The sequence below is a fragment of the Ambystoma mexicanum genome, chromosome 13, assembly GCF_040938575.1.
Source record: "Ambystoma mexicanum isolate Mex_15411 chromosome 13, UKY_AmexF1_1, whole genome shotgun sequence".
In the NCBI taxonomy this organism is placed as follows: Eukaryota; Metazoa; Chordata; class Amphibia; order Caudata; family Ambystomatidae; genus Ambystoma; species Ambystoma mexicanum.
Window position 1 is genome coordinate 674,169,057 of NC_090938.1, and position 14,405 is coordinate 674,183,461.

Here is a 14,405-nt window from a genome sequence, read left to right on the forward strand (position 1 = left end):
TTTTTGGAGGGACAGTTAAACACAAAGTCAGAGGGTAAGAAGAGTCTTCCGGGAGCCAGGACAGCCAATGTCAATTGAGCAAAGTCTAGGCACTTCTTGAAGATTAGCACACAAGTCTTGCACAATGTTAAAGAGAGTTTGTAGCAAAAGATATCACTGTTGGGCTACAAGCTGGGAGGCTTGCGAAGGGCAAAGCTGCAAGCAACTCTGCAAAGGGCAGCCAATGCAAGTCTCCAGTGAGAGCAAGCAAGCTACACACAACAAGAGGTGCAGACCCCTTAGTTAACAGTTCCTTGAGCCTGGAGAATAGGTTCCAGCTGGCTTCTGTTCCTGTTGTAGTTCCTGCAGATCCTGTTGTTCCTGGGCCTCAGTCGTGGGGACAAGAGGGAGGACGTCTGTGGGTTCCTGCACTACTATTCAAAGTTCGGCGACAGCAATGGGCGCAATTCAGATCAGCGGCACTTCGCGGTTTCAGGTACTCGCAAATAGCACCCACTGTGGTTCTTGGACACCTTGTGGGCTTCATTTGCTTCTTGGGTCCAGCACTCTGTTGGGGTGGCTCAGACTTAGGAAGTCCTGCTTCGAGGGAGTCCAGAGGATCATCTTGGAGCTCGGGTCCGACTTAAAAATGATAAACTCGCTTCTGGAGGTTCTGTTCACTGGCACTCAGTTCTAGCATCTGCAAAGAAGTACAGTCAGCAGGGTGAGGGTTTCCAGACAAGTTCGTCCTGGAGCTGATTGGTCCCACCAACCCAAGGGGAGAAGTCATCATATGCAGGGCTTCTCTAGTTGATCAGAATTCAGAGCTTCAGCAATGCAGCAGGGCTTCACCTGGCAAACCAACGGTCCAGGAGGTAACAGCAAGCTTCTCTTCCAAGTTCCTCTTCGGTTCCTTCGTCCAGTGGTCGACTCTGCCTTCCTTGCAAAAGACCCTGCTTTTTATGCAGGTTTCTCCCATTCATTCACAGCCTAGCTGTCACTCAAACAGCAGGGTGGCTGTCCTCAAAGGACAGCCAACCAGCCAATCACCTTTGGATGCATTCTGGTAACAAAGGAGACTAAGCACAGGGAGTTTCGGGCACCTCCCTTGCTTCCTGCCCCTACCAGACACGCTGGAGCCAGAGGCGGGCTTCACCAGTGAATCCCGCCAAAGACAAAATGAACAAAGGGACCAAACCTGGTTTGGCGTGCAGCGTAAATCTCAAGAAAGACCTTTCAACAGGAAATGGCGAAAAAATAATACTGGGGCAATTTTGACAAAATGGGCATCCATGGGTGCAATACTGCAGCTGAGGATTCAGCCTGCGGTAAAGATGCACAATGGTAGGAAAAATAAACCACTGCCACCAGCCATTAATTGTAGAAAGGTTAACATAAAAATGTTACATGAGAAAGTAGACAAAGGGGATTCTAAGTAAACCCTCCAGAACTCCACGTAAGATGGTGTGTGCTGAGTCTACAAAGTACCAAAAGGTAAGTAAAGTCAATTTCACTTTACTGCAATTGGAAATGGTAGTTTATCCAAGAGAAGGTATTTAAACCTTTAGATAAATCCAAAGGACTTCTCTGTGACACTGCACTGAAGGTGCTGTGTGTCACAATACAAAAAGTGATGCCTATGGAGTTTGTCAGACTTCAATAACAAAGAGAATACAGAATCCAAATCAAATAACAACGCATGGGTGAGTGAGAAAAAGAGCTCACTCACTCCAAGGTTAAAATTAAAAAGTCCCAAAGTCCAGCAAAAGAGCTGGGGGTCTTTAAGGTAGAAGGGAAGTATCACATTTCTGAGAATTGTCCCTAACATCGCTGCAGCGAAGGAGCAGACCTTGTTTCGTGTGCGGCAACAGCCGGGCGCGGGTGCCGCACCATTTAGCCCAAGTGGGCCGTTCAAGAGCAGATAAACAATGATTTTAACCAGGCAATTCAGTTTTAATGACTAGTGTGAAATATGCACCTGTAATTGCAAGCCCATCTCTTCTGGCCACTGCTGCCAGGAAAGCATTGTGATGGTAACGGACGGCCACTCACCAGCAGAGTCATCTTCAGGCTAAAACTTACCAAAATGCAGTGAGTGTACACTGAAATCAAATACGAGCCCAAAACTAATTGTTAATAATGCTGCTTAGCTTGCCTCACAACGATCAGGTATTATGATAAAGTTGTTTAAATTGAATTTCAACTGTAATGGTTCATACTTTCAAAACTACAAGCTTGGTTGTCTGCGCTCCATAAAAAATAATTGATTTGCCCATCAAGGCCTGGACTGCTTCAGGTATAGGTGTCCCCTCCAACCGCCCAATTAACCAAAATGCTGGTCAGATAGCACAGCGAGTAGAGCGCTCGCTTTGACATCCATGCAGAGGCTGCCGACGCAGGTTCGAATCCCGAGTTTGACATCCATGCAGAGCCTGCCGACGCAGGTTCGAATCCCGACAGGGCCAAACTCAGCCTTTCATCCTTCCAAGGTCAATACATGAGGACCACACACTGTGGCTAATAATAAGCAGCTCTTAGAGACCTGAGGGTTCCTAGCGCTATATAAATGTGAATTTGTTATTATTATGATCAGCCTGTATAAAGTTTCTCTTAAAGCATACAACATCAAAAGGACATCAACATTATATAAGAGTTAGGGATTGCACACATTGTCAATCTAGAGGTAGACTAAAGCTGGATAAAGTTGTTTAAATGTAATTTCAACAGGAATAGTTCATACTTTCAAAGCTACGCACTCAGTTGTCTGCGCGCCATAAAAAAGAATTTATTTCACCATCAATCCCATACTGCTTTAGGTATAGGTGCCACCTCCAGCCTGCCCATTAAGAATAATGCCTAGAATTTCATCCAATCAAAGAGGTGGGAACTGTTATGCTTACAAGCAGAAAAACCCCAGGAGCTCGAGCAGATAGAAAACAATTATGTGCACAGTCCGGACCGGTGCATTAGCCACATACAGCCAGCCAATGTGACTGTCTCTATGCAAGAGACACTGTATGAGCAGAGCTGAGCGAGCAATCGCTCATACAGTGTCCAGCTGCAGCCCTGATTTTAAGTTAACACAGGCAGCCTTGCTAAAATTAAATCCCTGCTCCTCGCCTTGCTTCTGATAGTGGGGGGGATAAATGGCATTATATCCCCCCCTAAGATTGTGGGGGGGGTTTGTCCTCCTCAAATCCCCCATGTCCTACGCTCATGGACACATTGGGCCTCATTACAAATCAGGCGGTCTGGAAATAACGGTGGCGGTAAACCCGCCGCCACCGTTGTTTCTGGACCGCCTAATCCCGACTCCTGCAGGCAGGAGGTGATGTTCCCGCCAGGTCTGACCTGGCGGGTTTAACACCGCCCGCCTACAGGCGGACGAGGAAACACCGGCAGCATTACGAGATGCTGCCGGTGTTTCCATGATCTCCATTCCCATTGAGTCCCATAAGACTCAATGGGAATGGGGATTAACACCATTCCGCCTCCGTGATTCCCGGGAAACCGGGGTTGTAATGCCCCGGTAATTCTGGGAATCACGGAGGCAGAATGGTGATACGAGTCCAGCGGTAACTAGGCAGATTTAACCGCCTCGGTTACCGCCGGACTCGTAATGAAGCCCACTGTCTATCCGGAGGACGACACCGCAAATCCCCATAAACTTGAGAATGCTCATGACCCTAAAAGAGCTCGCCATAGTTCCAAACAATCAGTTTGCAGTAGCTTCTCTAATCGGACCACTTTCCATCTATGGAAATCCAACCTATCTTGGCCCCCATCCTGCTTCTCTTGGCATTTTGACTCCAGAATGACATCCTGAGGGGGACTCAAAATTGCACTTCCATCTCAGGCATCCCTGTACCTGAGCCACCCCCTCGGTGACAGAACCACCATCAGCTAGTAAGACAGACTCCTGCCAGGATGTTTTGGTCTAGGGGTGCTGCAGTGCCCTGAAATGGGCCGGAAGATTGCTAGGACGGAAGCTGACAACACCCCACAAACCTGGCAAACTGCCTGAGGGAGACCCTCCCTTGCCCGAGGAGGAGACGGATTCCATTTTTATCTTGGAGTGCCTGCCGTCCGTAATGAGAAACAATCAGAGCTTAAATCTATATTAAAGGCTAGAAACTGGATATATTGCGTAGGCTGTAACATGTACTTCTTGACATTTATAACAAAACCCAATGTCTGTAGAAGGGACAGAGTTCACTCCAGATGAGTCCGAACAATCCGAGAGTCCTGAGCTAACAGGAATACATCATCTAAGTAAATTATTATGCTGATCCCTTTGGACCAGAGGCAAGCCACCACCGGCTTCATCAACTTGGTGAAGCACTAGGGATGATGAAAGGCCTCCACGGACAGGAGGCAAAACTGCCAAGTGCAAGTCCCCCATAGAACGGAAGGGGAGGAAAGACAGGGACCACCAGGTACGCTGAGAAAACTGAGAGACTGTGAAGGACCCTGGGACCACTGCCCTTTTTGAAAAAATGAGGTCTGAGCCCTCTGCATCCATCAAACCCTGTTTAACCTTGTCGAACACTGGGGGGGAAAACCAAGGAAAGTTCAACAGGGCGGGCGTGGGGAGATACAATTCAATTAGAAAAAATCCCTTTCCCATCTGCAACACCCAGGGATCTGAGGATATAACCTCCCACTAGGGAAGAAATCTGCACAAACAGTTAAATATTTACTTGTACACTGCATGTTGTTGCTGGTGGCCCCATGCTAGAAATGAGTCACCAACAAACTACCTTGGGCCGTAGGGACCACCTCCTTTTCTGCCATGTCTGCCAGCTTGGGATCAAGTCGCATGAGGAGGAAGCTTTGCCGCTCATTAGAGATGGAGGTATTGACGTTGCCGAGCAGGCAACTGTTCTCTAAAACTGGCCTCAAAGGACCTGCACGTCAATCGGGGTATTAGACAGGGCTGCCTCCTCTGGTACTTCACAATGCTGGGCCAGCGTACCCAACACATCTTGCAACTTGCACTGACAGTTTCTCCAGACCGTGTGTAAATGATAGTATGGACTGGTCAATTTCTGGAGTGAAGGCCACCTTTATCTGGACCCACCTGCCTAGGGTATTCAGAACGCAATTTGCTTCTGTCCTGTTTAGGCAAGGGGTGTCTGACCCAATGATTTGAGAAGGATGATATTGCAACCGAGGGGTGTCATTCAGTGGAGCTGGCGCTGGATAAGAACTAGGCCGAAGAAAGGAATCCCACTAACATCAAGGCCCTGGTCCTTAGGGAGAAACAAGAGAGCCGGAGTCTAACCTTTTCTTGCACCTTTTGGAGGCGAGCCAGAGACCTCTGAACTATCTGTAGATAAAAGAAAGAGACTGCCGAGGCAGTAGCGGGAGCTAGCTGACCAATAGGCAATATACTGGGAGCCCTGCCACCTACGCTTTTGACCTTTTCCCAGAGAGAAGACGTGAGTTGGGGAACTGAATGGACTGAGTTGTCCTTGAACATGCCTAGTACATTTACGGGGAACTTGAACTGAAATAGAAGAAAAAACTTCCAGGGAAGGGTCAAATCAGGTATTTAATTGCAAGCCTATCAAAAGCAGAGGCTAATGCATAACTGAGGTCTGACAGGACAGTTAATAAAAATGTAGCATTTAAATAGCACTACCACCCTCTGGCCCCTTGAGCACTGCTCATTACTAACCCCGGGGTATGGAGCTTATTTCCGTGACCTTGCATTTACGGGGAACTTGAACTGAAATAGAAGAAAACACTTCCAGGGAAGGGTCAAATCAGGTATTTAATTGCAAGCCTATCAAAAGCAGAGGCTAATGCATAACTGAGGTCTGACAGGACAGTTAATAAAAATGTAGCATTTAAATGGCACTACCACCTCTGGCCCCTTGAGCACTGCTCATTACTAACCCCGGGGTATGGAGCTTATTTCCCTGACCTTGGAATGTTAAAAGGCTGAGTTTGGCCGATATTCGAACCTGCATCGACAGGGTTTCCATCTTCTCCCGACCTCTCACTTTTATTAGAAGTCCTAACCTGAGTGCTAGCATTCAGAGAACATTACAGCACAAAACTCCAGAAAATGTAAATATAATTACCATGTAAATTGTATATGAGTAGAAAATGAAATATATATATATATATAAACTGCCAAGCAGATATGGGTTATTAAAATGTGCAACGTGGCTTCATTAGCCGAAACACAGACACACCGAGCAGGCCAAGTATGCAGCTGCTACCCTAGCAGGGTGTGGCAGTAAGCAGCACGCGAGAAAGTATCTCGCAAATGTTTCCTCAGGCTAACCTGAAGCCGAGCTGGCCATTTAATATGCCCACCGTGGGCGGGCAGTTACATGAGAAAATATTAAGAAAATAATTAAGAAAACATATTAAGAAACATCCCCAAGTGACCAGGAAGTGGGGAGAAAAATCCCTGTGAGCGCCAGGCCTCAAGCAAAAGATTACACACAGGCCCGAGCGCAAGCAGGAATGTGGGACAAAACTTGCACACAGTGTGGGCGGGCCAAGGAAAGAGGGAGGAAATCCTGCGAGCGTCGTGCCTGTAACAAAAGCTTACAAGCAGGCCTGATGCGAGCAGGAACGTGGCGATAATTGCCGTGAGCAAATATAAATACAAATACTAAAGAGGGGCTTGCGCACGCCGAGCCTGAAGCTAATGCTTCCGACAGGCTTGCGTGCGACACACCTGAAACTCTAACGAAACCGCGTAATGAAGCACAGACGTTCCACAGTTACAAACACAAAATAAACGCAATCGAAAATTCCTAGAGTGACTACCTCACAAATACCAATATAATACATGCTACAATGCTCATTAACTGACTACTGACTAGGAGCAAGACACACCTGAAAGGAGTGACTTAGCTTGTGGCGTCAGCAGCAAAGAAAGAGTAGTTGGAGTTGGAGTAAGGGACTTTTATGGGGGTGGGTCACTGCTCATTGGACATCTGCAGGGCATGACGTGTCATCCATGTTGGATTGGGGAGTTCCCCATACACTGACTTTAAACTTGTTTAAGTTTTGTGGTTCAAACCTTTTTGTTTGTAAAAGTTTTTTCTTTGCTGCTGTGGTTGTCAGAAGTAAAGAATAATGCATAATATGAAGCCTCCTGTCGTGTCATAGAATTTCCATTGGTATGTTTTGGATAGGTGTCATTTTATATGTGGGTATGTTTATGACATGCATGTGTCTATTTCTACATATTGCAGTCATTTTCAGACATTTGGGACAGATTATGCTGTGCATGTGTAACTTCAAGATGGTATTAGACCCTCATCTTGGAGTAATTTCCAAACATTTAAGATAGCATATGGTGCACATATGCAACCAGTCAGCAACAGATTTTGCAGACAGCACTCTGGGCGGGACTGGGTCCCAATTCCAGCAGAGCCAAGTTTCTTCATGACTGGCTCTCTTCATCTCACGACCCCAGGGAAATTTGTCCTTCCTTAAAGAAGATTAAAGGTAATGCTGATCAGGGGGAAGATCGCGCCAAGAAGCGCAAAACCTGCGTGGCTAAAAAAGGCTTGACCCCCGCAGGTTCCCAGTCCAAATGCCATCGTTAGCACTCACGCTCACAACCGAAGCTGCCAAAGTCCACTAACCATGCACCGTGCAGGGACGTATCCTCTGACCGGAGAAAGAGCAACAGGGTACCAATAAGAGCGGCACTCCTGGCTACACCAGGGAAGAGGAAGTCATCATTTTGGATTTCTCCTCAGATAGCGAGAGGGAGCAGAGAACAACCACAGAAAAACACAAAAGAGACAGGTCCTTCAGGCCATTCAGAAGGGGAGTCTGACCCCGATTTGCTAGTACATCCCAGGTCTTCAGAATGAGAGCCTTTGAAAAAGGTGGCCTCCTACCTAAGTAAGCAACTAAAGGCCTGCTGTCCAAGGATACTCGTACTAAACTCAAGGCCAAGTGTCCCAGACCCTGCTACCGGACAAAGGTGCTGACAGGCTTATTATTGACCCCAAAATGCAAACCTTCATGGCAAAGTACACCAACACCAAGGATATCAGGAAGGGCATAGACAGGTCGTGGAAATATTATGTTCATCGTTTATACTGTGTCTGTCACCACCGTAGTTGCCTTGCGGCGCTAGGGCTTGTCCTGTTAGGGGCATAAGTGATACAAACCATGGTCTGTAGTGGAAAGGAAATGAAGGGCGGGGGGGACAGGGGTCTGATACACAGGGGGCGAATCGAGGAAATGGTGGCGATGAGGGGGGAGGATAACGGGGAAAATGGGTCGTATGTGAGGGTTGCATGCTTGTAGTTGCGTTGGGTATTGGTAGTGGATCAAATTAATGTTGATAAAAAAAAATGGAATGAAAGTTGGCAGTTACATCTAGTGATGTTCCATGAGGGCAGTGCTTTTGTGCTACTAGAGTTGCATCAGCGTGACGTAAGGTTTATAATCTACCTGGATGACAAATGTATTATGGCTCAGGATGGCAGGTGGCTGCAAGAGCAGGTATTAGAGACAGAGCAATTGTTAGAACGACTGGGGTTCCTCATAAACTGGGAGAAATCTCAGACATCTCCATCCCAGAAATGGAATTTCTGGGGTTTGTCAAAGATTGAGGGCAAGGGACCCTGAGCTTGCAGTTGTAAAAAATCAACAACATCAAGATGGAGATTAGGACAATTCTTAGCAGGAAGCAAGGACAGAATTACACGGGTGGATGCAACACATGGAGACCTGGAATGGGAAGGACATATTTGGTTCCCTGCCGGACCTAATAATAGAGTCGGACACCAGCCGCAGAGGCTGGGGACCCTGCGGCGGGGCAATCTCGAACAGAGGGCATTGGTCCCCCTTGGAAAACAGGCTGCACATCAATTTGTCTAGTGCTGTTGGCAGGTTCCTTCACAATCAGGAGTCAGACGCAGGACCAGGTGCAGTGCTGTATACTGTTGGAAATGGACAATGTCTCAGCTATGCGGTACATTCATGTTAGCAGAGATAGCCAAATAATTCTGGCACCTCTGCATGGCCAGGCAGATCAGTGTGATGGCAGAGTACCTGCCTTGCTTAGCCTATCAGGTAGTGAATTGGAACTCACGTTACCTCATGGATTCCAGGCTTTGGCAGCTGGATACAATGGTTTTTCGCAGTCTGATGAGCCTGAAAGGACCCTGCACAACAGATCTTTTTGCATCCAGGCTGAATCACCAACTACCACATTTTTGGAGGGGCATGCTGGGCATGTGTAAAAATAGGACATTTAGTGCGAGATTGTCAAAGCAGGCCACTCATGCAATATCTTCCAGGTGCACCCCCAAAACCAGTATCCTGCCTATCAGTCATCTTACAGGACACCAGCATACGAGGGATATACCCCGGGGTCTGCACAGCCACAGGGACGGCCAATGCAGTACCCAACCCTGAATACCACACATAATGCCACACAGCAGGCACTTTCCCAAGTCACCACACTGCAGTGGGAGCAGAATACACTATCGCGAGGGGCAGTAACATATTGCGCTGGAGCAAGTGTCATGGAAGACAACATATTCCCGCTCCTGCGGACAAACATGTATTCACAATAGGACAGCCCACAGTGAGCCCTGACAAGTCGAGTCCTATCAGTCATGCCGGACCCAGAAAAGAAACCTAAGGTGTGAGTGAAGATAGGAGACAGGATGTGCACTTTCATGGTGGATACAGGAGCCACCATGTGCTGTATAAAGGAAGGAAGGTTCCCTGTGACCAACAGATGCATGGACATGCAGGGATTCTCCGGGTCTATTGCTAAGGTTTCATTTACAGAAGATTTACCCATTATCATAGCGACACAGGAAATGTTAGCACCATTATTGTACAGTACAGAGACACCGGTAAACCTACTGGGTAGAGACCTATTGAGTAAACTAAATATGACAATTTCATTCACAGACAAAGAATAGTGTGCTCCACACCAGGCATGCATTCTACCAGAGTGGCAGTAGCACAAGCACAAAGCAGCACTAATGCAATTCGAGCAGTGCATGAAGAGATGTTCATGTACGCCAACGGTGCACAACTTGCTTTGCTGGAGGGCTGGCTGTAATCTGCAAGCCCTCAGCAGTGGACCGGATAAAAATGATGCAGACTTTTTGCACCAGATAAATGTCACAATGAAGCGAGAGATAATGTGCATTCTGAAATGTAGTCTATATTTCTCTATTTCTTTTTGTTTTCTGAGGAAACCCTGTAATATTTCATAAGAACACAATGAAACCATAAACTGATGTTTTTTTTTTAGGAAAGCACTTGCCGCCTGTGGTTAACAAAAGGATGGTGACAAAAAACAACCCCCAAGTTTGAGGTGTACTGTTCGCCTAACTGTGATTGTGTTTTATTTTGGGAGGCTTTAAAAATAATGTCATTGTAGTTTCACTTATCCAATGTTCCATGTGAACTATTTGTCATGCTGTATCATGTTTACAAAGGAGTGTGGGAGCCCCTCTACGGAGAACGAACATGGGGGAAATAACCTGTTCTATTGAATTTCTTCCACTCTGGAGGGTCTACAACCACATTTTATGCTGTATCATACCTACAATACCAAAAATAAAACACAATAATCTGAAGAAAGAAATGTTCAAATGATTAAAAAAGCCACTTAAATTTGGCACCCACTTGCCATTCACCGTTTGTCTAAAATTCAGGGCCTAATTGCTTTTTCATGGTACAAATTAAGCAATGCCTGCAATGTTTTTGTTTCGCTTGCGTCAGTAATTTTGTTCTCTTAGATGTATAAAAATAAATGAGAATGAAGGCGTCAGCCTCTTATTTCTGTGCTGCTGTGTTTGTTCCCTAAAGTTTAGAGAGGAAATGACTACAAAAAGGCTGCACCTTCTTCTTAAACTCCTCTGGCCCAGAGGGCCATAAATGAAGATGGGAAGGGGCACATCTGACCCGCGGGCCGTTTGTTGTACGCCCTTGATGTACGCAGTGACAGCCTCATTGAATGGCTCCCAGAGGTACAATAAATGATATTTTGCTTGCCAGCGTAATTCCTATTTAGACCTGCAGTCCCACAAGAGAAGGCACCAGGAGCAATGTTCACTTTACATATAGAAGCAGTAATCACCAGAAGAGATTCCATCATTCTAACAGGTACAGATGTCAAGGGAATAGAATGCTGCACAGTATTATGCATAGATCCCACTCTGCCATTAAGAGAAGTAACTAACATATATTTGCAGACACAGAGTCACAGGGGAAATACTGTTTGAAATCTGCATATCACAGACAATACTAGTTGCAACATCACTACCGTTGCAACTGTATGAGGACTTAGCAAAGGTGCCCAGATAACTATGGACATTAAAAAAACATAATGTTGGATTATTGAACAGCATAGGAGCAGTGAAAAACAAACTCAAACCAGGTGCAATACTCCCCAGAGTGAAGCAATACCCACTATCCAGACAAGCAGATGATGGAATATATGACACCATTACATGCAACACAGCTATATACTCGGTGAAGAAAGCAAAAGGCTAATTGTGAAGATTCTTACAAAATCGCAGGCTTCTGAACAATATGGTAGAAGTAGAGTATCCATTAGTGCCCGACCCAGCTTCAGTACTTTGCAACATCCCTGCAGATGCAGTATACTTAACAGTGATTGGCCTCAAAAATGTGTTTTTCTCTGTGCCATTGTACCCAGATTCCCAGTATCTTACTGCATTTTCCTACCACTGACAAAGGTACCAACCCACTTGTTTACCATAGGGGTACTGTGAGTCCCTTAGTGTCTTTAATAGGGTCCTCCAAATGGACATAGGAAACATGCAGATGCTGAGCAACGTGCTCCAGTACATAGATGATTTGATGCTATGTAGCACCACAGACTAGCTGTGCAGAGAAGACAGAATCAAACTTCTACAACTTCTCACAGACAAAGGATACAAGGTGGACAAAGTGAAATTACAGTGTTGCCAAAAGGGAGTAGTATACTTAGGGCAAATGCTGTCCCCGGCAGGGAGAAGAGTAATGTCACAGGTTACCCCCCCCTTCTCACCTGTCTATGTTGCCTGATGTCCTCTTTAGGTGGAGTCTTCTTTAGTATGGTTCGGGACTTAAATAAGCCCACTTGGCCGTCCTCGGGTTCCAGATTACGTTCAGCTTCGATGTCCAGGATCACGGGAAACTCTGGGATATTTCAAGAAGGAGTAGGGGGGCAAGCGGAAGCGACGCAGGGATTCCGGGAAGTTAGGAAATAGGGAAGACGTCGGGAGAAGGGAATCCAGGGGCCAGGGGATAGCAAGTAGCACTACAGAAGGTTCGGAGCACACGTCCGATCACAGCTAGTAACAGCGTTGAGATGCGCGGGGCCGTGGGGGTGTGGCTTCTTTATAGAGGACGCTGCGTAGAACGTGAAGACTGGGGAGCAGCATTCTGATCTTGCCGCCATGTTGGTAGTATTATGGAGTGTAAGGCCCGACGTGTCAGGGACCAGGAGGCCCAGAAGGGGTGAGTTTGATGGTTCATGACAGCATGCCTCCTCCGGAAACTCGTTCCATCAGGCTTGCCCGGGTGTATGAGATGGAACCTTCTGAGTAACCTGGGGGTATTTAGATTTGAGATAGGTTCCCAAGTGTGTTCACTGGGGGGATATCCTTTCCATTCCACCAGGTACTGGAGTTTCCCTAATCTAGAATTGCAAATCCTGGAGACCTCATACTCCAGTTGGTCATTGATGAGTACTGGTTTGGTCCGAAGGTTAGTTCGAGAAGTCTAAACATATGGCTTCATTAAGGACGTGTGAAAGACTGGGTGGATTTTCTTCCAGGAGTCTGGAAGCTTGAGTCGGTAGGCCACTGGGTTGATGACTTCCTTTATAAGGAATGGCCCATAATATAGAGGAGCCAATTTATTTGGTTGCAAATGCCGTGGTAGAAGTTTCGAGGACAGCCAAACCTTATCCCCTATTGTGTAGGAGGGGCTTGGTCTTCATTTGGAGTCCGCATACAGTTTGGTCTGGGTCCTGGCCTTTTTCTAATTGTTCCTTGGCTTCTCTTTGAACATTAATGAGCATTTCAATCCAGGAATCGACTGTTGGAACTGGTGTAGGATGAGGAAGGATAAAAGGTAGAACTGAAGGGTGGAATCCTTGGCTACAGAAAAAAGGACTGGTGTTAATAGCAGAGTGGTCTGAAGTATTATAGGCAAATTCAGCCACTGGTATTAATAGGGACCAAGCGTCCTGGACCTTGGTAGCAAAGCAACAGAGGTATTGTTCCAAGGTTTGGTTTACGCGCTATGTGGCTCTGTTGGTTTGGGGATGATATCCTGAGGAAAGAGCGCGTTGGATTCCTAGTATTTGGCAAAGATGTTTCCAGAACTGAGAAATGTATTGGGGCCCTCTGTCTGATATGATCTTGGAAGGAAGTCCATGCAGTCGGAATATGTGTTCCAGGAAAATTCCAGCAAGTTCTGACAAGGATGTCAGTTTAAACAGAGGTGTAAAATCGGCCACATGGGTGAACAAATCAATGGTGACCATGATGGTTGTGTATCCCCTGGAAGGTGGTAATTCCACAATGAAGTCTGTTGCTATGAATTCCCAAGGCCTTGTTGGAAGTGGAGGTTACTGCAATAGACCCGCTGGTCTCTTGTTGTCATGTTTGTTTTGATTACAGACAGAGCATGCCTGGATATACCTTTGTACATCAGCTTTCACTCTAGGCCACCAAAATTGCCTTTGTATTAATCGGAGGGTATTGGTAATACCACGATGCCCGGAGTAAAGAGTATCGTGACAGAGATTTATTATCCTTTGCTGTAGTTTTTGTGTTGGGATGACCAAGGCATTGTCTTTGAACAAGTATCCATTTTTGGGTTTCATTTTCCACTGGTTTTTGTCCGAGATATCTTTCCAGAGTTCCGAGGATTGAGTCTGAATGCGGACTTCATCAAGGAGGCTGTTCGCCTGGGCTGCAATTATTGTGTGGGGAAACATCTTGGGAAATGTTCGGTCATCAGGAGGTTCATAGTCAGGGCGCCGAGACAAGGCGTCAGCAATTACGTTTTGTGTTCCCGGAACATGGTGAATCTGGAACTGGTATTGGGCAAAGAAGAACGCCCAACGGGCCTGACGGCTGTTCCTGCATTCCAGGGCCTGTAACACTTGGAGATTTCGATGGTCCGTCGGGACCTGGACAGGATGTTTAGCTCCTAGAAGTAAGTGACGTCACTCGGTGAAGGCTTGACGGATGGCTAGAAGTTCCTTTTCTAAGACTGAGTAATGAGTTTCACTGGAGGTCAATGTCCGTGAAAGATAGGCAATAGGATGTTCTAGCCCGTCATCGAGTTCCTGTTTCAGAACTGCTCCGATGGCATAGTTAGAAGCATCTGTTTCCACTAGGAATGGTCGATTTATATCAGGTTGAACCAGGATGGGGGCTTGTGTAAAT